The 26448-nt window shown below is 37.6% G+C and overlaps 1 pseudogene; it reads right to left on the reverse strand.

Annotated features, from left to right (window-relative positions):
- On the reverse strand, window positions 1-24337 carry LOC119047021 (transcription elongation factor A protein-like 8; annotated as a pseudogene).
- Window positions 24338-26448: the final 2111 nt, after the last annotated feature.

The raw sequence follows: 26448 nt of genomic DNA on the forward strand, positions 1-26448 counted from the left end.
TCAGAGCCTAAAGCACACAGGATAAGGACGTCTGCGTGAATGTCTTTGCTTCCAGAGCATCATCACAAACTTGTTTCTTGGTCTTCTTATTTCTTCCGTAATCCTCTCCAACTCACCTACTCCTCTTAGCATTTCTTCACGGTCCAAATGCCTAACAGGACTGTCCTTGTTAAATCCCTGGACAAGGCAGAGTCAGCTCATTTCTAAGGTTTCCTTCTGCCTCCTGACTTACACCTTCTTCAGAAGATTGAGGATTTCCTTCTGCCTCCTGAGATACATCTTACGAAAGTTGGTTTTTCTCAGCCTTTGGCATGTTCTGTGGTTTACCCTCATTTTCTAAAGAAGACTTTTGAATGTTGAATATTTTTCTATTATTTCCTTTTCAAATAAATTAATCCTGCAGGAATCCAGAAAAATTTTCTCCTTTTTCCTTCAGTCAATTTGTGTCACTCCCCAAACACCTAGAGTCCTGAAAGGACCCGGGAACTTTATTCCTCTAGCAATAGGGAGTAATATTTTGTAGTTTTTGTTGTTTAAGTCCTTCAGCTTCATAGTTAATTTCTAAATATTTTACTTGCTATTTTTGTGTTCATATTTTTTATTTCTTCATAATTTAGTCTTGCTAGGTTTTGTGTTTCTTGAAATTTGTCTATTTCATCTAGGTCATCCAATTTTTTTGACATATAATTCTTCAGAGTACTCTCTTATAATCCTTTTTACTTCTGCAGAATCAGTGTCCCCATTTTCATTTTTGTTTTTGTAAAAATGTGAGTCTTTACTTTTCTTAGTTAATCTAGCTAGTTTTACCAGTTTTGCTGATCTTTCTAAATCCCAACTTTTGGTTTTATTGATTTTTCTATGTTACTCTTCTATTTTCTATTTCAGTTACCTGTGTTCTAAATTATTCTCTTCCTTCTGGTAGTTTTGGGTTTAGTTTTTTCATTTTCTAGTTCCCTAAGCTGTAATGTTAGGCTATTGCTTTGAAATCTTTTTTGTTTTGTAATGTAAACAATAAAATAAAGAGCTATAAATTCTCCCTCAGCACTCCTTTCACTGTATTTTACAAGAATAGGTGTGCTGTGTTTTTGTTTTCTAATTTTCCTTGAAATTTTTTTTTGATTCATTAGTTTTTGAAGAGTATGTTGATTAGCACTGGCCAGGTAGCTCAGCAGGTTGGAGCACTGTCCCATACACCAAAAGGTTGCAGGTTTGATCCCTGGTCAGGGAATATCCCTAAGTCATGGCTTCGATCCTCAGTTAGGGTGTAACTAATCGGTGTTTCTCCTTCTCTCTCTCTCTCCCACCTTCTTCTCTCTTCAAATCAATGAACATATCTTTGGGTGAGGATTTCAATAAAAGAAACATGTGTTGCTTAATTTCTGCAGATTTGTGAATTTTCCAGTTTTCCTGGGAAATGCCTTGTGCTCAGAGAACACATTTATGACATCTGTATTTTTAAATCTAATGACACATAATCTGTGGCCTAATGTATGGTCTAGTCTGGTAATGTCCTATATGCATTTGAGAAGAATGTGTATGCTTTAATTGGGTAGAGTGTTCTGTGTATGTCTGGTGGATATAGTTGCTTTATTGTGCTTCTTTTTAACTCCTTTATTTCCTTATTTGTCTTCTGTTTGGCTGCTATATCCATTACCGAGTGTAGGGTACTGAAATTTCTGTTACTGTAGAGCTATCTATTTTTCCTGTTAATTCTGTTAATCTTTGTTTCATATATTTTGATGGTCTATTATTATTATGAAAGTGTTTATAATTACTATATCTTTTTTCTGTATTGAACCTTCTATTGATATATAGAAGGTTCTATTGATATATTGATATATATTGATATATATATGTCTCTTGTAAATATTGTGACTTAAAGTATACTTTGTCTAATATTTGTATATACACCTGTGCTTCCTTTTGGTTATTATTTGCATGGAATATATTTTTTTCATTCTTTTACTTTTATTCTATTTGTGCCTTTGGAATTGACTGGCATCAGGGTGAGAGCTGGGAGACAGCTTTCTCTCAGACAGAAATGCTGGCAGAGGCCATTGTTACTTTTCTGAGCCCTTCCCTCACAGAACCATAGAGTTGGCAGGTGGGCACCATATCTGAGACTCCATCGACCTGGCTCAACAGTTTGCCCCACCCTGGTGATTCACTGAGGCCCTGCTCCACCCAATTTTTGTGTTACCCAACTGTTTGCAGTAGCTTTTCCACATGAATGGCTTGTCTTGGATCATGCTTCAAACTTTCCTAAATTCTCTTAAATAAGCAGCATCTGGCTTTGATGAGCCCTGTACCTCTTGCTAAGTTTCCCTAGGCCCACCACTAGCATCAGCTGGTCTTGGTTCACAGCTTGGCCTTGCCTGGGTACCTCCACATCCAGCAAAAATAGTTGTCATCTGGAGATCGCTCTGTAGTTTACGCTGTGTAACCACAGACAGAACTCAGGCAGTGGCTGATATAGATGTGCCAACAGCAATCAAGGCTTAACTACAACAGGAGAGCACACATAGCCCACACGATGGGTGTACTTTGAGTACCCATCCTGGGTGATAGGGGGTGCTGTGCCATGGACTCTAGAGGACACCTACTACATTAAGCCACTCTATTAAGCCTGGGAGATGTAGCAGCTCTATCTAATACATAGGAACAAACAGAGAAGGCTGCCAAAATGAGGAGACAAGGCAATAAGGCACAAATGAAAGAATAGAACAAAACTCCAGAGAACAAACTAAACAAAATGGAGACAAGCAATCTACTAGATGCAGAATTCAAAACACTGCTTATAAGGATGCTCCGGGAATGTAGCAAGAACCTCAATAGCATACAAAATTCAATCATAAATAAAGGATACACTGCTTGAAATAAAGAACAATTTACAGGGAATCAACAGTACAGTGGATGAAGCTGACAAAATAAATAAATGAAGCGAGTCTCTTATAGATAGCATACAATTAGATTATGTCTGTTTCCATTCCACCAATCTTGTGCTTTTATTGAAGAGTTTAATCCACTTACACTTAAAGTAATTACTAATAAGGAGGGACTTGCTTCTGTCACGTTACTGTTGGCTTTATGTGTGCCTTATAGCTTGCTTTGTCCCTCCTTGTCAGCATTACTGCTTTCTGTTGTGTTTAGGTAATTTCTTTTAGCGACACATTTACATTTCTTTTTCATTTCCTTTGTTTTTATTTCATGATTTTGTCTGTGTGGTTGCCGCAGGGATTATATTTAACAACATAGAGTTCAACTCTCTAGTTTCTGTCAGCTTAACTTCAATTACCTGCAAAAACTGGTGGGTTACAGCCTCACCCCCTCCCTTTTCAGTGGTTGGTGTCCCACAGTTACATTTTTCTATACTGTGTGGTGCAACATATGTTCTACCCCTTCAAATGTATCAGCACCTTCAGTCATGTAGAACACAAAAGCAGAGTTGCAAGTTGTTGTTACAACAATACTAGCTTTTATAACTGCCTGTGTATTTACTTTCCTTGAGATGTTTACTTTTTCATATAGCTTGAGCTATTGTCGGATGCTTTTATTTCAACCTGCAGGATTTTCTTGACAATTACTTACATGGAAGTTCTAGTGGTAACAGACTTTCTCAAATTCTGTTTAGTAGACATGATTTAATTTCTCCCTCACTTTTGAAAAAGTTTTGCCAGATTATGGGATTTTTGGTTGACAGTTTTTATTTGTACTATACTATTAAAATTTTTTACTACAGTATTATAGTAATTAATATGATTAAATTACTATATTATAATTACTATAACAATACATTATTACTATATTATTAAATTATGTAATGTTATTTATGTATTTTAAAATTATGTTTTTGCAGATTTTAGTAAGTTGTGAATTTACTTTTTTTGTTAGGGAAACATGAATGCAAAACTTTAGATCGGAAAAGAAATGAAGATTTATAAATAATCTTGATAAAAACAGAAGTAAATATAAAATGTTGCATAATAGACAGACTTTACAAAATCTAATTAACAATGAAAGTATCACAAGTTTTTAAAAATTCGGTTTCACGAAAAATTTAAAATGATAAATAAACACCACAACCCTCTTTTTCCCATTCCTATCCCTTTCAAGTTTCTTTCTCCAAAGATACTTCTGTCATTTTCTTTCTAAAGTCCTCCTAAAAATTTATACATGTAACAGCATATGTATTAAATGTAATTATATATTACATGATTATAGTTACATATTACTTATAATCTTTATGTGTCTGAGGCCATACATGCTGCTCAGACTTCAGATAGTATAAGTGATATTTCTATAATAGTAAATAATGATACATACCATGTTTTGGTCAATTCGATAATAACTTTTTGTCACAACCTAAGTTATTTATTTACTTATTCATTCATTCATTTATTTACTTACTTTTCTGATACTCACTTTATTACAGTCATCTGGAACTGAAACTACAGTATCTCCAAGGTGTGCCTCTACAACGCAAGCTCTGTTTACATGTACAGATTATTTTATTTGTCATCGCAATCATGTGAGACAGATGACATGGACTGATTTCTCCATTTTTCAAAGAAAGCTCAGGGACCTGAGGAAATGTGTTCAAAGTGATACTGCTTTAATTGTACAGCTGGGATTCAAATGTAGGTTTCTCCGACTCCCATGCCAGGAATCTCCCCACCCTGTATGGTGCCTTTTTCTATAGGGGAAAAGAGTGGATTCAAGGACAACATCATGCACTGGAGCAATTCATTCTTTCTGCTAATGACATGCCTCCTTTACCATATATTAAATTCCCATATATATGGTGTCTGTTTCTGGAATATTTTAGTTTCCCAATTTAATGTACTTATCTAATCCTTCATAAATATCATGCCGTTTTAATTATTGATAGTTTTAGGTTTAGAGTATGCTATAATATATGGCAGAAAATGTCTCCTTTCCCTTCTTTTCCATTTATTTCTCTTGACATTTTCTTGGTTCTTCTTGCTTATTGTCTTTTCCAGGATAAACTTGGAATCTATTCATCAAATTCCAAAAAGAAATTGATTGGAATTTTTATTGAAATATATTGAATAACAAATCAATTTGAGGAGAACTGTCACTTTGCAATAGTGAATCTTTTTATGCAATGACCCGGGGCATCTCTCCATTTATTCAATTTCATTTTATGGCCCTTGGTAAAGTTTTATGGCTTTATTCAAGCAGGTCTTTCCTATTTCTCATTAGATCTATTCCTACACTTATAGTTTTGGTTGTGGACATGAATAGGTATTTCCTCCCCGGAGATTTTGTGATTAGCTATTGCTGATGTAGTAAAAATCCCTGGCTGTTGTCTGCTCTTCTATTCAATCCCCTTCTCAAACTCACTTGTGAGTTTTAATGGCTCTTCAGTACTCTACCTTGGGTTTTCTAGGTATAAAATCAGGTTGTCTTCCTTATCATATTTAAGCTGTTCTTCTTTTTATACCTTTACCCCCCACAAGGACTCTATAATCTACCTCATTGCCCTTATATCCTGTCTTAAATTGTAGTAATGTCTGTGTATTTTATTGCTTTCACCCGATTGTCTGAGAATAGAAATTGTCTTATTTACTCTTATGCCATCTCTCCTCAAGACCCCAGCGTATTACTTGGGCAAACTAATTTAGTTAAATACTGACTTAAAAATAAGCATTTAGATTGTTTCCAGATTACTTTAGCCAATGCATACAATAAGCAAATCACTTACATGAGTATTATTGGGCCACAAGCTTTCTTTCTTTTTTTAATATATATTTTTATTTTATTGATTATGCCATTACAGTTGTTCTATTTCTCCCCCTTCATTCCCCTCCACCTTGCACACCCCTCCCCCACCTTCCCCCCTTTAGTTCATGAACATGTGTCTCAAGTTCTTTAGATTCTATATTTCCCGTACTCTTCTTACCCTCCCCCTATCTATTTTCTACCTACTGTCTATGCTACTTATTTTCTGTACCTTCTCCCCCCTTCTCCTTCTCCCACTCCTCTGTTGCTAACCCTCCATGTGATCTCCATTTCTATGATTCCACTCCTGATCTAGCTGTCCTCTTAGTTTGCTTTTGTTTTAGGTGTGGTTGTTAATAACTGAGTTTGCTGTCCTTTCACTGTTCATCTTTTTTATCTTCTTTTTCTTAGGTAAGTCCCTTTAACATTTCATATAATAAGGACTTGATGATGATGAACTCCTTGAATTTGATCTTATCTGAGAAGCACTTTATCTGTCCTTCCATTCTAAATGAAAGTTTTGCTGGATAGAGCAATCTTGGTTGTAGTTCTTTGGTTTTCATGACTTGGAATACCTCTTTCCAGCCCCCTCTTGCCTGTAAGGTCTCTTTTGAGAAATCCACTGACAGTCTGATGGGAACTCCTTTGTAGGTGACTGTCCCCTTCTCTCTTGCTGCTTCTAGGATTCTCTCCTTCATTTTAATCTTGGCTAATGTAATTATGGTGTACCTTGGTGTGTTCCTTCTTGGGTCCACCTTCTTTGAGACTCTCTGAGCTTCCTGGATTTCCTGGAAGTCTATTTCCTTTGCCAGAACGGGGAAGTTCCCTTTTATTATTTGTTCAAATAAGGTTTCCACTTGTGACTGTTCCTCTTCCCCTTCTGGTACTCCTATAATTCGGATGTTGGAGAGTTTAGAGATGTCCTGGAGGTTCCTAAGCTTCTTCTCATTTTTTTGAATTCTTGTTTCTTCATATTTTTCTGTTTGGTCATTTTTTCCTTCCTTCTGGTCTGCTCTCTTGATTTGAGTCCCAGTTTCCTTTCCATTACTTTTGATTTCCTGTGCATTTCCATTCATTTCAATTAGTTTAGCCTTCATATGTTCCTCTAATTTGTGACTAAAATCAACCAGTTCTGTGAGCATCCTGATCACCAGTGTTTTGAACTGTGCATGTGAAAGTTTAGCTATTTGTTCATCGCTTAGATATATTGGCTCTGGGGCTCTGAGTTGTTCTTGAGCCATGTTTTGATCTGTTTGTGCCTGTTACTTATGAGGAGCGGAGCCTTAGATGTTCACCAGGGCGAGGCCACCCAGGTTGCTGGTTTGTGATGCTGTATGTGGGGGTGGGGTCAGAGAGGGAGCAATGGCGGTCTTCTCCGCTTGCCCCCCGACTGTTTATCTCAGCACAAAGGTGTGAGCCCGCTGCCCTGAGCCAGGGCCTGTGAGGTCTGTCTGAATGCTCATCTCTTCACTGGTTTATCTACACGCAAATGCATGACTGCAGACACCTAGCCGCTTCACGTAGCTGCCCTGCACCTGGGTTCTGAGCCCTCGGCTGCCTGCGTGCCGTCTGGGTTGGGGGATTTTTTTTTTGCCTGACCCGCTCTGCTGTTGGCTTCTCTCCTCACAGGGGTTTAGCTGAGCGGTTTGTTGTTTCCGGACTCTGTATTGTTCATTTTCTGTGGTTTGGTTGCATTTATTGTTGGTAAAACTTTATTGTTTTTAGATTTGGCTGTGCAAGGAAGCAAAGTGTTTCCACCTATGCCTCCATCTTGGCAGAAATCCCTCCACATGTTTTCTTAAAAATTAGTAATTTATTTTTCTCTGAAGGGAAAATAGCACTATTAACAGTGTTAAGCAAAATCCTTGGGAAAAATTCAAAATAGAGTGATCAAATTATGAATTTTTTCCTCAACAATGTAAGGATCAAAGGACTGAGGAAAATATTGCCAAAAATAAAAATCAGTATCTTCAGTTGGGTACTTGCTTCCAAGATGACCCTGAAAAGAAGGAACATTGGTGGTGGCCCAAAGGACCACAGCTATGTGCAGCCTATTTTCTGCATCTGCTGTGCCCAGTGCATGCCCATGCACTGGGGTCACTAAAAAGTTCATGGTTAGAGACACACAAGAGGCCACAGGCATTAGGGATATTTCCAAAGCAAGTGTTTTTGATGCCAATGTGTTTCTCAAGCTGTATGTGAAACTACATTACTGTGTGCACTGTGCCATTCACAGCCAGGTAGTCCGGACTCATTCCTGTGGAGCCTGGAAAGACAAACCCCACCCCCTCCCACACTAATTTGGACCTGCATAGGCTACGCAACAATTTCCACCAAAGCCCATGTAAGGAGCTAAGTCCTTGAGGACCAAAGAAAAATTCTCTGGAGAAAATAAAATGGAAATTGTACTGAAAAATATTAATCTACATGTACATAGAGTGTACGTGTACACAGAGTCTCTGGATTGCTACTGTCTGATCTCAATGCCTGGTAGGAAATGGGTCCTCACATTGAGCACAGACTCTGACTAAAGGTAACTTGGCCAAACAGACTTTGTGGAGACAAAAAGTAGGCAGGGAGTGTGTACCAACTGCAGGCACAGAAATGATTATTGTGATGTAAGAGGTTTATGATCACAGACCCCGCCAAACTAGATGCTGGGCTGTGCAGCTTCACATGGGGAAAGACCAGGGATAATGAGGAGGTGGAAGAAGGAGAGAGAGATTATGATCCAGAGCCTTTTTCTGAGTTTTGCAGGAAGGAATTAGTGAAGTAGGGTAGGTGTGCTGAGCAAGTTTAGGGTTGGATGGTTTGAATAATTTCAGTTGGTTCTGTCGGGGTAGGCTCGAATTGTCTGGTACCTGTCCTGGGGTGACTTACAGCAGAGGGAATATTGGCTTCTTGTGGGAGAGGCTGATAAAGGAGATAGTTGAGGCTGTGGGTTTTGGATTGGTTGGCTTCTATGTCAAAGGCATACTAGCAGGGGAGTAATTTGCTATCCGTAGGAATTAACTCGCTCTGGAAAAAGTAGTGCCTCCAGGATCAAGGCCCCAAAATTCAGAGCATCAAAAATACAGAAACTAAGGAAATATGGACAATGCAAGAAGAAATTAAAAATCAAATTCAAAATGGAAGTATAGAAATAGCTGGTTATAATCCTTTTAACCTTTTATTTTTGAAAATTATTAAAGGTTTTCTCTTAGGTAATTCATTTAAGATGTTTATAGCAGAGAAAGATTAATTATCTAATATAAAATAATAATAATAATTTAAAATTTGTTCCATAGTTGTGTTAGGCAAAGTTTCATGTACCTGACATTTTGAATGCAAGTAGGAATTCTGGTAGTAGTATTTCAACATGAAATAATTTTCATATGAAAGTTTGACTATTTTTTCTGGCTGGCATCATTAGGTCTATGCTAATTATTTTTTCAGATTTTGGTGGGAGAAATATTTTGTTAGAAAAATCTTTCCATGAAAAACTTCCCAGGGGAATGAAGTGGGATTCAAAAGAAATGTGTTAGTGATATCAATAGCTTGGCCAGACTTCTGGGAGCACGCAGAGGGTGGGGTACAGGAGAGGCCACCGGAGGAGACTGCGAGCCACCCAAGGCAGTGAGGCAAGGCAGCGGGCGGGGTCACGGCGTCTAGTAAACCAAGATGGCACTTTGTGAACGGACCAGCCCCAATGCAGAGTGTCCTGCTCCTGGTGGCAGATCCCCCGCCCTCAGGAAAGATGGTGACAGGAGAAAGTATTATACTGAGCACATGTGAGGCTAACAAGATAATTGGATAGGGGGAAAAGCCCTCCTATCCCCTTCAAGTACCTGAGTGGTGTCAGGGAACAGGGGAAAGCAGGCACATGTACCATAGAGGGCGGAATGGTGGCAGGGAGGTATGGGATCAAAGCAACCTGTCAGTCTATCCTGGGGAATAGAGGGGTTGGTGGGGGTAGTGGGAGTGGGCCCTCCTGGAGTTCACAGAAGTTTGGGAAGTTAATTGGGCACTTTTGAGAAAGCACCTGGCTCCTCCCACACCCCAAACTAATATAATCTCAATGGAAGTAATGGAGGCTGTCTTTACCCACTTCCCAAACATACTGGCTGGTGCATTTGCAGGATCTTGTGACTTTGGAAGCTGCAAGGCAGATGGCAGTGCCAGCCCCACATGCAGGTTCCAAGAGGGAATTTGAAGCCTGCCAGTAGCTGGAGAAAAGCAGAGCTGCCTGGGTGACCTCTTGGCTGCCACCTATGGTTCCTAATGGATGTTACTTTAAATGGGAGAAGAAACTGTGGAAACTGGCTTTGGTTTTGGTCTGACTGAGAATACCTGGGCTTTTCTATGGGTTTCCTGGAGGAGATGGGCTTTGAGACAAGAGTCTGCCATCCTCCCATATTGTGCAGCATTTGAATAAAAACCTTTCCTTTCTCAGCAAACTTTGCCTTTAGAATTTGCCTGTTGGTGGTGGCAGGCGTCCATACATAATAGTAATGTTATACTTTGGGGATAACATTACTATTGTTATTTATTCACAAAACCACAGAACTTTAAGACATTCACTTACGCTGTATCTCAGTTTCCTGATCTGTAAAATGAAATACAGTAATTCCATCTCTGCTGATATCATGTTATGCTACTGTGTTATCTGTATCAGTCTTGGAGTTTTGTATTTTAGTTTTGAGTTCCATATTTCAAGCTATTTGCTCAACTTGTTTTGTTTGCATTATCTGCACCCCAGACCCTGGTTGAGCCTCTAGCAGTCATTTTGAACGAGACAACCCCGCCCCTGAGAGACAGAGTGCACTGGGCAGACAAGAGGTTCTCCCTCACATCCAAACTGGGTCACGTCAGAACCCTTTTCATGGAAAGGTAACATGAGAAATTCCTGTTGATCTTGAGCCGAGATATCTAAACTTAGAGCTTTGAGAATTTCTAGTCCAGTGTTTAGGCAGCAGAACAAAACAGTAAGCAAATACAAAAGAAGGAGGAGATTGAAAATGAGGAAGAAGACAGAATTGTTATGCAGATGGAAGGAGGCATGAGAAATGGGGAACTTTGGCTTGTGATGGTTTTCTGATCCCTCCATATAGTCTTTTGTGGGTAAGATGGATTCTCCGCATTGGTGTAAAAAGGATTCCTTTGCATTCTTCTAATTATGTCTCTCCTCTTACTTTTGGGCTAATAAAACTCAGGTTTGTTTTGGTTGATCATAGCAAAGGGAGTCTTAATTAATGTGTTCAGATACAGAAGGATAAAACACTTGGGTGGGGCAGGAGAGTGGCTAGGACAGAGAAGGGGTTCAAATCAAGATTTCAGGAGGAAGATTACAGAGCAGATTATCATCCTGGAGATTACAAGACTTCAGAGGTAAAAAAGTGTTCCAGCATTTTAAGACTATTGTATAAAAAGGAAGATTATGTATTTTTTCTGTGTGCCCCAGGGGAGATATGGCCGATAGCCATACAGAGGTAGACTGCAACTCAGAGAAGAATCTTCTGAGCTGATCCATTATGGTTTTTGAGTTCCCCGATACACAATGAAATCAGTCAACTCAAGACAGATATCCTTTGGCAGGATAGTGTAGAGATAAAAATATATGTAGATAATTTGACTATAAGAATTTAAGTCTTATTTTAATTTACTCAATGAATTAATATTTCCAGATAACAATGACCCACTCCAGTCTGGGCCTATTACAGCTTTGTATATTTCAGAACGTCAATGAACACTGAGAACATTTTATCTTCTAATGTTCCTTAATTGTTTTGTACTTGGCCTATCTTCCCAGATTATAAAATCCAGATTTTAGGCATTCTGCTTATGTATCTTGATAGAGATACCCTAAATAAATATTGTTTGAATTGAAATTTTTACAGAAATCTTTGACAAAACCTTGGAAAAATATGGCACAATTAAAATGTAATTTTCTCAAAGGATGCCGGCACTGTCACTGTTTCACCCTCTCTATACTTCCTCGGAGAGCACAACCTCTGTTCATGACGTCACCCTCCAAGGGAGCTGCTTGCTTTAAGTAGCTGACATACTTGTGTCTTGGTCTGTTGAACAATATCACAATGGTCAATTTTCCCCAAAAGTAACATTTTTAACTGTATGTTTTTATCTTGGGTCTTTCAGAGCAAAGATAAAAGTCATTTAAGTTCAAGTTTATTTTCATGAACTTTATTAAATTGCAGAAAGCTCTGCTATAACATTAAAGAGAGCCTCACATGTGCTATGTGTACTCCAATTGGAGATATAAGTAATAGCTTCGAGCATTTATGAATGGTCTCCATGAATGAAAATACAGCCTCGACTTAACATTTGTGTGCTGGCTATATGAAAAAAGAACTGATATGTTTAAGTAACAAGATATAATTTCTGCCATATTGAAGTTGATTAAATGTCTGCCAGATTTAATTTTATATTATTTTCTCCTGTCCCCTTGCCATTTAAAATTATAATTAAAATTTTAACAACAAAATAATTAATTGAGTTTTTTATTTAAAGACATCAAATCGTGAAGATAAACCAAGTCTCTTATCTAGTTAAAAATCCCAACATTATTGGGCAAAGAGGAACCTTTTCTTTCTCCTGCTGACGCCCGAGGTAAGTATCACTTCCTGCTGAAGAGTCAAGGTCCTTTTTTTTTCTGCTGGGGTCACCAGCGTTCCCCGAGTGACACAAGTGTGAGAATTCTATCCTCTAGCCTCCGTTTTAAGTGAGGTTTCTGATTATTTGTTTTCATAGTTTTTAATTTGTGAAATTTTGTTTTAAAAACTGTTTAGGTTTTCAGTGAGTTTGCACGGAGAATTTGTCTTTAAAATATTGAATATTTCTCTAGGTCATGTTCTATATCTTTAATTATTTTGTACCTTCCTAATATCATTCAGATGAGTTTTATATTCTCATCAAATCCTTCTTATTAAATGTATTACTATAATTTTTAAAAATAAATTTTATTGTTATTTTAAATGGATGTTCTTTAGGTAACATATTTACTAAGTGATTTTTATTACTACTATATGGGAATCTCACCAATTTTATGCTTATCCTGAAGCTAGTTAGTTAGCTATGTATTAATTCTATTTTAATACACTATTTTCTTAGATTTGTTAAATATAGTAGCATATAGGAAAAGATGATTTCTGCCAGTATTTATACCTGCATAATTTTCATTTTTTGTGTTGTGGCATTGGCATGTGTCATAGTTGCATGTACTATCTCCCTGAAAATTTCCGAACTTAGAATATAGTCTAGAATCTCTTTTCGTTAGCTTTGAGTTTTAATAGCATTCCTGAAAGTCGACATAAAGCACATATATTTCACTACTCTTGAATAGCTTGCATAACACAGGATGTATCTGTTTCTTAAGGTTTGGTGGAACTCATCAGTTACACCTTACATTATTATGTATGGTTTTAGGAGAGTTTATCTGTGGTCTTTATTTTCCATAGTGAGAACAATGGTTATTCTTTGTGAGACAAATTTTGTATATTTCTAAAAAAAATGATTTTTGTGATAATTTCAAATTTACTGTTATAAAGTTAGACATGGTACTTAAAAAAGGATCTTTGAATATAATTAGGCATTCCGTATAATTCCCAAATTGTTGTTGGGGAAAGTCATTGAGAGCAGTGATCATCAGCTGATCCATGAGCTAGACTCAGGCAATTGAAACTCCTCACCCCCTCCCACCACCTTGGAATGTATGTCCTGCCCACCATTCCTACAGTGGGAGCCATTTCAAGGGCTAAGCCTTGAGAGAGCAGTGTGCTCTTGAGACCATCTGGATGGCATATATGACTGAACCCAGTTAAAGCCTCTATAGAAACGTTAAGATTCTGGTGGGTGGATGTGGAGATCTACTCATCTTGCAGTCACCCAAGACAAATCTTGTATACCACTAGAAGTAAATTTCTTTGCATATCAAATCTGCCACCTACAAATCTGGAGTGGTCTGCTTTTTCTTTGGTTTTTCCTTACCCTTCATATTCAGGGGCCAGTTTGGAAATGAACAATTGTTTGTTTGTTTCATGTCTTTAGTTTTCTTAATTAAATTTGCTGAAGGTTTCTCTGTGTTATCTAGTGGGCTGCTATGGCCAGTTATAACCCAGGAGGTCAGGACCACATTCTCTGTTTCTCACTTTTCCACTTTTTTTCTTACCTCATTTACTTTTTACCACCTTCTTTTTCTCTTTTTTATTTCTTGCAAGTTTTCTATGTGGGAACATGCAACTTAATGAACCTAATAACTGCCAAAATGCCCCACCCCCCAGCACTTAAAAAAATTCCTAGCAATCGTTAAGTTCTATCTATAGTAGCTTAAAAGTAATAAGTGTAAAATTTCCTTTATGGTTTATAGAATGTTTTTTAAGTTGTGGGTTTTTTGAATTGTTCTGAGTGAATTGCAGTAGTTGGAATTTTTAGTTAATTATTCACCAAACAGATATTTAAACCTTGCTTCTTCCATTATTTTCTCTCTTATCTCTTCTTGTAGATTATTTTTATTTGTTCCAAAAATGGCTTCCCATATTTCAGGGACTGTGGTCAATATTTTTATTATTTTTCTATTGGATTTTAAGCCACAAAATAGGTTAGCTAGGACTTATCACTGTCTTTGTTAGCACTATCACAATAATTTTGTGTTTTTATTAATTCCAGATGTCCTATTTTGTTCCAAATATGAAATAACTTAAGAGAACTAATAAACATTAGAGGAAGTTTCATTAATAACATCCTCCTCTAAGACACATGTTAGACTTCATCTCAAACAGTCAAATCCACGGACAAAAGGAGAGGTCATTTTTCTATTATTGTAGATGTTAAGTGAGAAATCTTCCAAACACGCTGCATAATTTTTGATTTTTACTTTACAACTTTTGAAATAAAGACAAGATGTGGTTTATCATTCATAAATTATTACAGTAATGTGTTATTTGAGACTCAACATTTAAAGGCTTTAATTTTTAGTAATAAAATGTAGTATGTATCTACTTAAATTGTTAGTGTTATGCACACTTTAGTAAAGGGCAGCTTGAGTTGTTCTCTTTGTTTATTTTCTTACTTCCATGGAGCAAAGGAGAACTTTTAATATGATGATAAATCTTCAAAATAGACTTTACACAAATATGTATAGAGGTTGAGGTAACATTCCAGGTTTATTTCAAATTTTAATTAGCTTAGAAAACAACTATTAATTTCACATAATCTCACATAAAATAACACTAATGAGAACTCTTTGTTTCCTTGGTAAAATCATTTCTATAAAATGTGTTGGTACTTTTAACCCTAAATTTGCTTCATATGCATCAGCATACTGATTCCTTATACCACCTCTTCACAATTCAGTCTAACAGGTCCTTTACTAGACATTAAACAACTGGAGGGGCATTCAAGAAAGAAGGCCAAAGGTGTTCGCCAAGAACATACTTTTTGAAATAACGGTTTATCTGCTTTTGTCTTGATTGATAGTGCTCAGCCTTGTAACTGCTTTTTAATATCAAAGGAGATGGTTCTCAAACTCACACAGGTTGTACTGGTATTTTCAGTAGGAGAACTTGGAGCCACACACTGACTGCCAGAATTTTTCCACTCTGGACTCTCCAAGAGGTCCAATATTTCTTGCTATCCCTTATGACCCAATCCCAACAAGTTAAGTAATGACTATGTGGTAATTTATATGCTATCATTAAAAGGTATCTTTCCACGCTGATAAGATCTTCCCCATGTTTGGTCCAAGAAAGTGAGAGAGGGAGGAAGGGAAGTAGGGAAGAAGGGAGGGGGAAGTGGGGAGAGAGAGAGAGAGCACAAATAAATTTGTATAAATGGAGAGAGAATGTGTACGTATTAACAAGGGTGGGTAGTAATCAGAGAAGGATTTCTTGAATAAGAAAAGCAGAGAAAATAGGCACTTGCTACCAACCTAGTTCTTCCTGATGTTTGGGAGTCCAGTCCATAAATCTCACAATTTTCTCTTGTTCAAATTACGCCCTCAGCTTGAGAAATGCTTAGAGCCTTGTCAGATTTCCTTTGGGGAAGTAAATGGTAAATAGTGCATTACAGGTAGAAATAGCTAGAGAACTGCTCAAAATTTTGCTAACAGAACTTGTTTTATTGACAATAAAACTTACACAGGTGATATAATATTTGAACACTTCAGAATCACACTGGCCACACTGTAATGGCAAATATGAAGGGTACCTTCTCATGGAATCCAGAACCTTGTCTTATTTCTGCATTGTTTCACTCTTTTAAAGACAGAACAATGTTGCCTTAGCAACAGAAGAAAAATATATTTTGTATACACCTGCTGTTTATCTTGTATCATTTCAAAGTACAATTCAAATATGCTGGCATGCAAAGTGATCCTTAATTTAATGAATATACAGTTTTCACAGACCTGCTATAAAATTCTATTTAAATTAGTTTTCAAGATTGTAGATGGTTAGATGTAGAAAATAAATATTCACTGTTAATGAAATATATTAGCATAATAACTGCCTGATTAAAATTTAGATGTTTATATAATGAAGTATGGACACAAAGTAGCAAAATCCCACTTATTACCCACACTCAACCAAAAATGTCAATAAAATATTTAAGGATATATTAAGAGGATATATATAGTTCATTTTTCAAATTATGCATCAAGCCTCATGCCATGTACTTCAATGACCCAATGAATAAAATAGCTGTTTCTGTTCACAGCTAAGCAGACCTAATCATGTAAAGTCACTTTAAAATTAAAGGTTCACTTCACTTCAAGTGAATCTGATTATAAGAAAACTTGGTCTTATCCGATATGTTATCTCACAGGGGAAAGAGGGAGAAGCACCACCGTGTGCCAGGCGCTACCACAGGACCCTTACCTAAGTGAATTCACTGCTCAGCTGTCCCTGGACAAATGAATTCTGTTACTTGCCTACAGAATGGAAAGAGAGACCCCAACAGGTGAAATCTGTTTCTCAAGATTCCAAAGCTGTGGAAGGGGCCTGCTTGCCTTTTACCCTGGGCCTCGGCCTCTCCTTCATTTTTCTGCTTGTGCTTTCTTTGGGGATCTATTCTGACACGTTTTGTTTTTTAGATGAATTATCTAGTTCATTAACATCAACTCTAATTTCAGATATATTTTATTTTAAATACTTTACACTACTGTTTGTTTCACATGTTTGATGGTTTCCTTCCTCTTTTGATTTCTTTTCTTTAGACTTATTATTCTAATTTTTGCCTTTACTAACCTTAGAAGTTATGTATGCTTTTATTTTTACTTTAGTTATTACTTTAGAAATTGAATCATTTATCCTTTATTTATTAAAGTTTAATATAGTTTGGAACTTGTTTGTTTTCCAGAAAATAAATCTGTTTCTGTCATTTGTTACTTCTGCAGTTCCCAATCGAGATTCTTGTTTCTTCATAGGCTTGATTATTGTTCATTGTATGCCAGACATTGTATTTGAAAAAAATTATTATAGATAAAACTTGAGGACTAGGATGGTGTTATTTTCTTCTAAAGAAGGCTTTTGTTCGTTCCTGCCTGACATTCCTAGAAGGCCTGGGAGTCTCCTTAATCCATTTAGATGAGTGAGTAATTCAAAGTTAGGATGCAACTTGGCCAGACCTGGTAGATACCCGTCAGGTCCTCACCATGCTCCAGAGTTTAGAGACACACCTCTCAGCTGCTTCGGATGAACATTTGCCCCCCTTGTCCCACGAACCTCTTCAGCCTTTCGGCCTCCCTAAATCCCTACTGCCTCTGGGATGATGAAAATCTAAGAGCAATTGTTCTCAAATGCCTCACTCACATCTCTGGATTTCCATGGTCTCTCAAGTCTTGGCCCAGTAATTCAGCATGACCTTGTTAGCTGTCCAGTTCCTACAAGCTTATGCACATAATAATTATATACGTATTTTTTCTAGTTATCCTCTTTGGAAGGGTCTGAGTTGCCTAGAACCTGAAAATAGGAAGCCTTTTTTTTTTGCAATTCAAATATTATTCCAAGTTTAAAGAAATACTAATTTTTTCAATTGCTTGATGAACAGCTAATAAACAAGTAGGTATTCCCATATGTTTATAATTTAAATACCTTTTCTCTGAAATTGTATGTTTCTAATAGGATAAAAAATAGTACTGAACAATTGGCCAACTTCAGAAAATACTATCAGAATAGCTTCTGGTTCTGAAATGTATGTGACTATTTAAAAATATAGTTTCACAGGCAAGCTGACTGGGGAAAGAGGTTAGAGATGATATATATCACAGCCAGTTAGTGGTGTGGAGCTTGAAGTGTGAAGAACGGTCAAATTACTGAGGCTTTGATAAGGACTTTGAATTTCCTTTTTAAAAAAATGGAAAACCTTGACAAATTTTAAGCAGCAGTGACAAGATCTAATATATAGTAAAAATAAAAAATTGCCCTGTCTGCTCTATGGAGGATTCCTGGCAGGGGATGAAGGGGGCAAGGTTGGATCCCAGAGAGGAGTCGGTGAGAATTACTGCAGTCTGGTCAGAGGGGACGGTGGCTGAGACCAGACTGTGCCAGCGTCTGTGGATAGGAGTGGACATATTTGAGATACTTTTTATGAGGACATATGTTAGGTCATTTCATTTTTTTAATGCTTCTCCTTGGAATACTTTTCTTCATTCTTGGATGGCGATATGTTTTTACTCTTCAACACCTTATAAATTCATGTCCAAATTTGGAAGGTTGAGAAAGTTACCCAAACTGTGAATGTGCACAGCATTTTTTATACTGCATTATAGGACTTTCTGTGCAACTTGGTAACTCTGTTAATTTGCATGTCCTTTGCTATCACTGTGCTGTTCAAGGACATTGTTTATAGCATCACAGCTGTGATCCGTGGTGGCAGGCAAAATGACCAGCACCAAATACATGATCAGTAAATGCCTTCTAAATGAGAGCTCATTTGTCGTTTGTAAATATCTTACTATTTTGATTGCTTTCCCTTTGAATAGTTTTTGCTAACGGGGCTATCTGTTCTTAGAAATAGAATATTTAAAGTAAGTAATGCACTAAATATCTGTATTTAGAAATGTGCTTGTCTTTTGTTACATTTTATTTAGTTTTTAAATATTTTGTTGTTCATGCTATTACAGTTGTCCATTTTTTCCCCCTCGCCCCCCTCCACTGAGCCTACCTCCAACTCCCACAGGCAATCCCCACACTGTGGTCCATGTCCATGGCTCCTTCATGCATGTTCTTTGACTAATCCCTTCACCTTCTTTCAATCAACTCCCCCTCCCCTTACAGCTGACAGTCCGTTCTATGATTCCATGCCCTTGGTTCTGTCTCACTCATTAGTTTATTTTATTTGTTAGGTTTTTCTTATAAGTGAGATCATACGATATTTGCCCTTCGCTGACTACATTTAGCAAAATAGTCTCCAGTTTCATCCATGCTGTCACAAAAGGCAGGAACTCCTTCTTTTTCCTCTTGTGTAGTATTCCATTGTGTAAATGTACCACATTTTTTTAATCCACTCCTCTATTGATTGGCACTTAGCTTGTTTTAAAATCTTGGCTGTTGTAAATAGTGCTACTATGAACATAGTGGTACACAAATTCTTTTGAATTAGAGTTTGGGTACTCCTTTTTTTTTCTTATTGACATTTTATTTGTTTCAAATAAGCATTGAATATATGCTGGGCATGCAAACAACAATAACTGTGCTTATAATGATAACAAACACCACGTATTGGCTACCATTTTTATACATTATAAGGTATATTCCGAGAAGTGGAAACTGGGTCAAAAGGCAGTTCCATTTTTAATTTTTTGAGGAAACTGCATACTCTTTTCCATGGTGGCTACACCAGTCTGCATTCCTACCAACAGTAAGTTATGGTTCCCTTAGTGCAAAGAAGAAAGTGAGTAGTCAAGTAGATTATTGTTAAATTAAGAGTGAGCATTAAAATTTATTTTATTGCAGTGATGAGGAAGCTAGACTGATTTACTTTGGTGTTAAAATGGAGGTTTCATACAGAGCCAGAGCTGTTTTGTGGGACAACCAAATGGAAGAATTATAAACAACCATGGAAAAGCCTGTACTTATCTCCAAAATCAAGATGATGGTTTTATGACCAGAGTATATTTTCATGCTAGAGTAACTAGAAAGATGATGTTTTCTGCAGCAAACTTAATCTATTATTAGCTCAGATTTTATTTTTATGTTTTTCCTTAATTGTAAAAAAGTCTGTCTACCTGCATACATACAGAGCTTTATAATGAAATACATTCATATATTATTATGTATGTGTGTATACATTTCATGTTATATGGAACATATTATATATGCATGTGTGTATTTTTCCTTTTTCTCATTTATTTGCTTGCTTTCTCTTTTTTCCCCTCAGTTGGATCTTACTATTTTGAAAACTAGATCCTTAAATATGTTATCATTATGATTTTTTTCTTGTAAAAGGCTGTAAATTCTGTTTTTTATTGACATTGACCCAAATGTTATCCAATCAGAATTGTTCAGTGGGATGTAAAAATCTGAATGGGAATTACAGCTGTTACTCCTTATTTCAAAAAGCTACTTATTCTGAAAGCTAATCTGCCTTGATTAATGTTTTATTGAAAATACAAAAATCTACATTTATTGATTGATCTAAATTTCTGATGAGTTTTCCTACTTGCTTGCTTATTTATTTGCTACTTATTTACTTACCTGTTTGTTAGTTTTATCATTTCTGGGGGACCTGTAAAGACACTCATAGAGATTTACTCAATGAAATTGAGCAAAATAAGTTCTTCAATAAATGCACCTCATGGTCATCTGGTGCCCAACTTGGTCCTTGGTCTCTGGGGTGACTTAAATGTGTGGTGACAGAGGTTTTGCCTTCTTAGAGTCTGTCTTTGGTTTATTTAACTTCTCGCAGATCTGCATTCATTTTGTTTTAGAGACTGTGAAACAGTCCACTTGTGGATGACATTTGGGTCTGTTCTTGCTCTGTATATGTTTATCGCATGTTTATAGGACTGGGAAATTCCCCAGTGACTGGTACACACTTCTTTGTAAGTGGATCAAGAAAATGACTTTAGTCCAGTCTCAATTGTGTTTGAAAACATAACCATTGAGGATTTATGAACATTTTGTGCCTTGATACTGAATTTGTTATGTTTGCAAAACATTTTAAAGTCAAAATCAGAATTTCTCTTCTGAAAGAGCTCACCTTCCTTGTAATTTGTGAGATGTTCTGCTGTTTTTATTTCAAAACATTGCTGCTGGTTAAAATTGTAGTCGAGATTATCATCATTTTGTCTTTAGGTCTTTCTATAATGATCACTCTCCTCTGACAACTCATTGATTTTGACTTCCCCAAATTTAGGTATCATTTGACATCATTACCAAAAACAGACAGTCATAAAACTCTTTTTGGGAAACTGATTAAAATATCCAGAAGACCTTAATCTAGAAACAAATGGTTCTGTGAAAGCAGACTGCTAAGTCAAGTCCTAGCTGTAAATACTTAATTATACAGACTTGACTGTAACTTATATAAGGGAAATTTAATTATAGCCAGTGTTATATTTTCTGGTGGGTGTGCTATAAAACAATTTTCTTTTTCCTTGGCTTATTTCTAATCCTCAGGTTATCAGGCCACACATGTGCAAATTAAAATAAAGTCTCTCTGAATGGTATCTTGTCCCAACCAACCTTTCAGAATTTTGAGGAAACCAAACCTTATGGAAAAATCTTAATATATCTCATAACCGAATGGTCATCATCAAAACTTAAAAATGGTTAATAGATAGAAAATAGTGATTATATATCAATTTGCTTTATATTCAGAATTAATTAGATAAATGGTCAAATATTAAAACATACTTTTCATGGCACCATAGTTATTTGTGTATTTGAATAAAAATCTATTCTTTGTTCCACAAGAATTTAATTGGATAAACTAAAGTTTGTATCCAGGACCATTCCAGAAATGTTACATTCAGAATTAAATTTCACATGGAAAGTAGACGTTACCAGGGGCTGAGGGCAAAGTGGGTTGGAGAGTTTTCACTTAATGTGTACAGTTTTGGTTTTGGATATAAGCAAGTTTTGGAAAGAGGTAGTGCTTACTGACAGTTTCACAACATTGTGAATATAATGAATGTCATTGAATCATATGTCATTTAACCATTTAAAAATGGCTAAAGTGGGATTTTTTGTTATGCAAATTTTACAATAGAATTTTAAAAATTACTAAATTAAGTGAAATAAGGTTATTAAAAGGAAGGGGCTCTGTCCCACCTTTGGAAAAAGTGCCTCAAAGTCCTTTCAGGAAATTGATCTGATATTTAGTGTCGAATGACAAAAAAAGTAAAACTTAGTAACACATTCGACGTCCTTTATTTAAGGGAACACAGTCCTCTGCGTGGGGGAGTTCACTGCCTCCCAGCGCTAGCAGACTCTTCTGTGGGGTTTCGGGCAGGAGCGAGGTTTGGAGAGAACTAGAAGCAGCAATGCAGAAACCGGGCATGACTGGCTGGGAGGGAGCAAATTTCCCGGTAAGGCTGGAGTAAGGTGAGCTGGCTAAAGCCCAGGTGGAAGACTGTGGTTAATATATGTCAGGTTTCCTAGACCTTGAGGGTGGGTTGACTTGGATTTAGATTTGTGATGTGGGCCAGGCCCCTGAGGAAGCCTCCACTTTGTGGGTCCTGATACACATGCTTCCTTTATCACTACTCTAATATTCATGAGCTCCAAAGCCTTAGAGATGGTAGAGAATTTCACTTCCTGGCAGGCAAGGAACACCGGTGAAGCTGACGACTTTCAGAGAAAGAGACACAGTACTCCTGGCACCAATGAAGGAACAATACACATTCTTACAGCCTTTAGAAGGGTTCCAGACACAAGTGTGCTCTCTAATCATAATATCTTATGACTTTATTTTGTAAACATACAATAAGCTATATTAATCATCACTTCCTGTTGCATGTAAACATAAAGAGACAAAAATAGATCAGAGCATCGAACTAGTTATACTGAATCAGAAAGTTATGGAACGAACATACTTGGTCAGACAGAGCCCCCTGATGCAGGATTCTTACCACGGGGCAACTCAGAACAAGTGAAAGTGAGATTTCACAATCTGACTTGGAGAGTCTATCAGGGCACTGAAAAGATTTAAATTTCTAAATACCTTGTATTCCAAGAGGTAATCGTGATTGACAGGGCAATTCTAAACCTTCAGTAGTCCCAAATATGCTAAATTGCCGTTATTCCCATCAAAGGCAGAAAGTTTGATTCTTCAATGGAACAAACCCAAACTTTATTCAGTCACAACTTTATTATTGCATACTGAGAGTTTTAAATACAGCCTTCACATTTTATTCAGTGATCATTCTAAAATATGAAATCTCTTGCATAATGCTTTTGAATTGCAAATAAAACAAAACGAAAAAAATAAATCATACCTTACAGTTATCAAATGTCTATTCTTCTATCTTTTTTAACTCTAAGATAGCAAATGCTTTGAATTTTGTAGAAACCTGGTTTGTTTCGTACCTGTGAAAGTAACTTTTGGTGGTGCATAGTTATAAAGCCTTCAACTCACTCTATTTGGGTTTCCATAAAACCTGCAAAAATGTAACTTTGTTCCAGACTTTTTGTAGCTGGCATTATATCTTTCTCTCTTTTTTTTTAAATTTCATTTTATATTCTTTTCAGATTTAGACTAACTCAGGTGGCCAGTTTTATATGAGGTGACAGTTTGGCTATAGTCTTATTTATGACTTTGATCTTGCATTTTTCTTTTTAAAATGGTATAGTTCCGTTGGAGTTTTACATTTTCTGTCACTTAAGTCACAGTCTCCCATGACTTCGAATTTGGGTTCTGGATGCTTTTCATCTTCTTGCTGTGCTCTCATGTTACCTTGGCTGTTCGTGGTATCTGATTGGTTGTTTATCTGCCTGACATGTGAGGCAGTGAACTCTTTTCTTGTTTTGATACTGCTTTGCTCTCAACGATTTAGCAGATTGACAGATAAGGTACTTTATTTTGCATTCCAGTAGATGGTGTTATAGTGTAAGTTTTTATTTTCTCTTACCTGCACTGTTCGCACCTCTGAGATGGAGGTGGAGCAGCATGGCTTTGGTTAAGGAAAATGCCAGCCACCCACTGTAGCAGCATCACCTCAGTTATAGGGTGCCACCACTGGGGTGGGGAAATAGGGTGGGGGTGGAGAATCAGTTTGGTGAGCTCCCAGCAATTCTTTTTAGTGATGACTGCTGGGTCCACTGTGTTTTTGGAGGATCCCTACTGTCTCTAGGCTCTGCCAGGATGGGTGGGGCTGGGGAGGCGAGTTCGAGATTCAGGGGCTCCACTCTGCCATCAGCCGCGGCTGTCAGCACTGCTGTGCCGTTCAGGTGTCTCAGCTTTCTCTACCAGGCTCTGCCATGATGGGGACGCGGAAGGGGTACCTTTCCTGCAGGGTCACTGGCTCCGCTGCCTCATGCACCAGGCTGTAGTGACGGCCGCAGCCTGACTTCCCTGCCTCTGTTGTCCCTGTAGGAGCCACAGTGGGTGCCAAGCTGCATCTACAGCCCTTCACCCTGTCCCACCTGTCACCCTGTCCCATGTTCATGTGTACAGATGCTGGATCTTTCAAGTGTGTTTGTGTGTTGAGCCAGAAAGCTTTTGTTGAGTTATTGTCTCACCCGTCAAAAATTTAAGGGAAAAAGCAAAGGAGTCTTCTCACTCCATACCAGGGATGACAACCTCGTGAGAGGTCTTTTGTTGAGACAGTTAGAGGCTGCTGCTTCATTTCCCTGGTCTCTTCCTCACATTTTTTGGCCTGCTGTAATTTATTTTAGGAGATCTCAGAATTTTTTTCTCTTGCCACTTTACAGAAGTACGTCAGGCTGATTACTTTTCCCTGAAGAATAATTCAGGTGACTCGCTGGAGTAGTGAAGTTCAACAATGGTGATTAATTTCAAACACTTTCTTTCCCCATTCCTATCGAGAACTCTTATCAAGGGAGGAGTGGACTTGAATTTTCATAACGAGTGTTACTTTTCTTTACCGTACTTTTCTAGTCACTCACTCATAACTAGCTGCACCATACCCTTCTGTCCTTTGTCTGGAACTGGAGATGGTACTTACACCTGAATTTAATGTTACCGAAACAAACCCCGCCCAGCGGGGTCTTTTTTTACTACGGTTCTTCTTTGCCCACTGACGCATTAGGCACTGTGGCTCTCAATACCAGAGTTCGGTAAAAAGGAAATGAACTATTTATTCAAAGGTTGTACAAGTTTAGAGTAATGGTGGAATGTCGTCGTTAACCCCAAAGTCCCTTTAAAACACGCACAAACACAGGCACAGTCCCGCCTCCCCTTGCCAAACCATACCAGTCAGGGGGACCGTAGCTCAGGAAAAGAAAATAGAAGTCTGTAGCTCAGCTAAGGTCCTGTTCTTAATCCAAAACTGCATCCTCATGGTGACCCAGGGAACCCTTCTGCATTATTTCAAACCATTGAGAGAGTGAGGGCTCTGCATGGCTGCCACATCTCACTTTCCTCTTCCTAGGACACATGGTCAAGGGAGCCCCCTCTCCACTCCCAAAAGTGCATGTTAAGTTCCTCATTATTGTTGCACCTGGGTTTAAATCCCAGTTCAGACCTTCCTTTGGTAACTCCATTTCCAACTCCTCCCACAATTGGCTACGCCTGCCAGTAGTATGGTCTCTTCAGTTGTTGGCGGCCATTGTCAGTCTGGGCAGCTGTGGCCCTGTGGCATGGAGTGAACCACCTCCAAGCTCTCTCGCAGGTTCTGTAACTGGGGAGCTGCCTCCGGGATACATCACCGATCAGAGTCGTGCTATTTCCTGGCTCCAGGCAGGCTAGGAAGCGATTGATATTCAAAATAACTCTCAATCGCTGTGCTGCTTTTCCTAACCCCCCAGCTAGGCCCATATGGGGCCCCGGGGTCTCTCAGTCTATGCCCCATTAAGTCTGCACTCTGTTAAACCTGCACTCTGTTATACTAAGTTGTCTCTTACAGTTACTCATTTTTCTTCAGGTGTCTCTAATTTATAAATGAGGTAGATGTGTTAATAAACTTCTGTTTGTTTTTCTCTTGTAAATCTGTCTTAGAGTTCCTAGATTGTTGTCATAGAGTTCCCAGATGAGAATTTTGACTGGTAGAGGGAAAATTATTTTATCTCCCTTGAAACTAGATACTACAGCCTAGCTGAATTAAAACATAAAAGTGATCATCACAACAAATCTTGCCATGTTTGGTGACACACTACACCAATAATACGATTCCAGTGCTAGTCCCAGACCCCTAAGGGTGAGAGTCTCACCAGTGGAAGAAATCTGGAGTAAACCTTAACCTTATTTACAGGTTTCTTTATTTCTTTAACAAAACTTATTTGGTACTTAACATGTACTCAGTGTAGGGAAGGGAAAATAAGTACTCTCTGCCCTTCTAGGCTCCTAGCTAAAACATCTTGTAGTGATAGATTAAAAAGGAAAGCACATGAGCATAATAACATGTATAGCTCGTGTATACATGGAAGATAAGCAGAGAAACTGAATCGAACTCTACAAAATGGCTCCAGCCTCGACCTTACAGGCTGTCTCCATCTACAGAAAAAAGAAAGATATCGAAGAGAGGCAGTTTTGGGAAATTATATGAAAAAATATAGTAAATGAGTGTATGGTATTATGATGTCAATATTAGTT

Source organism: Artibeus jamaicensis, unplaced genomic scaffold, assembly GCF_021234435.1.
Source record: "Artibeus jamaicensis isolate MK-2021 breed Jamaican fruit bat unplaced genomic scaffold, CSHL_Jam_final contig_466, whole genome shotgun sequence".
In the NCBI taxonomy this organism is placed as follows: Eukaryota; Metazoa; Chordata; class Mammalia; order Chiroptera; family Phyllostomidae; genus Artibeus; species Artibeus jamaicensis.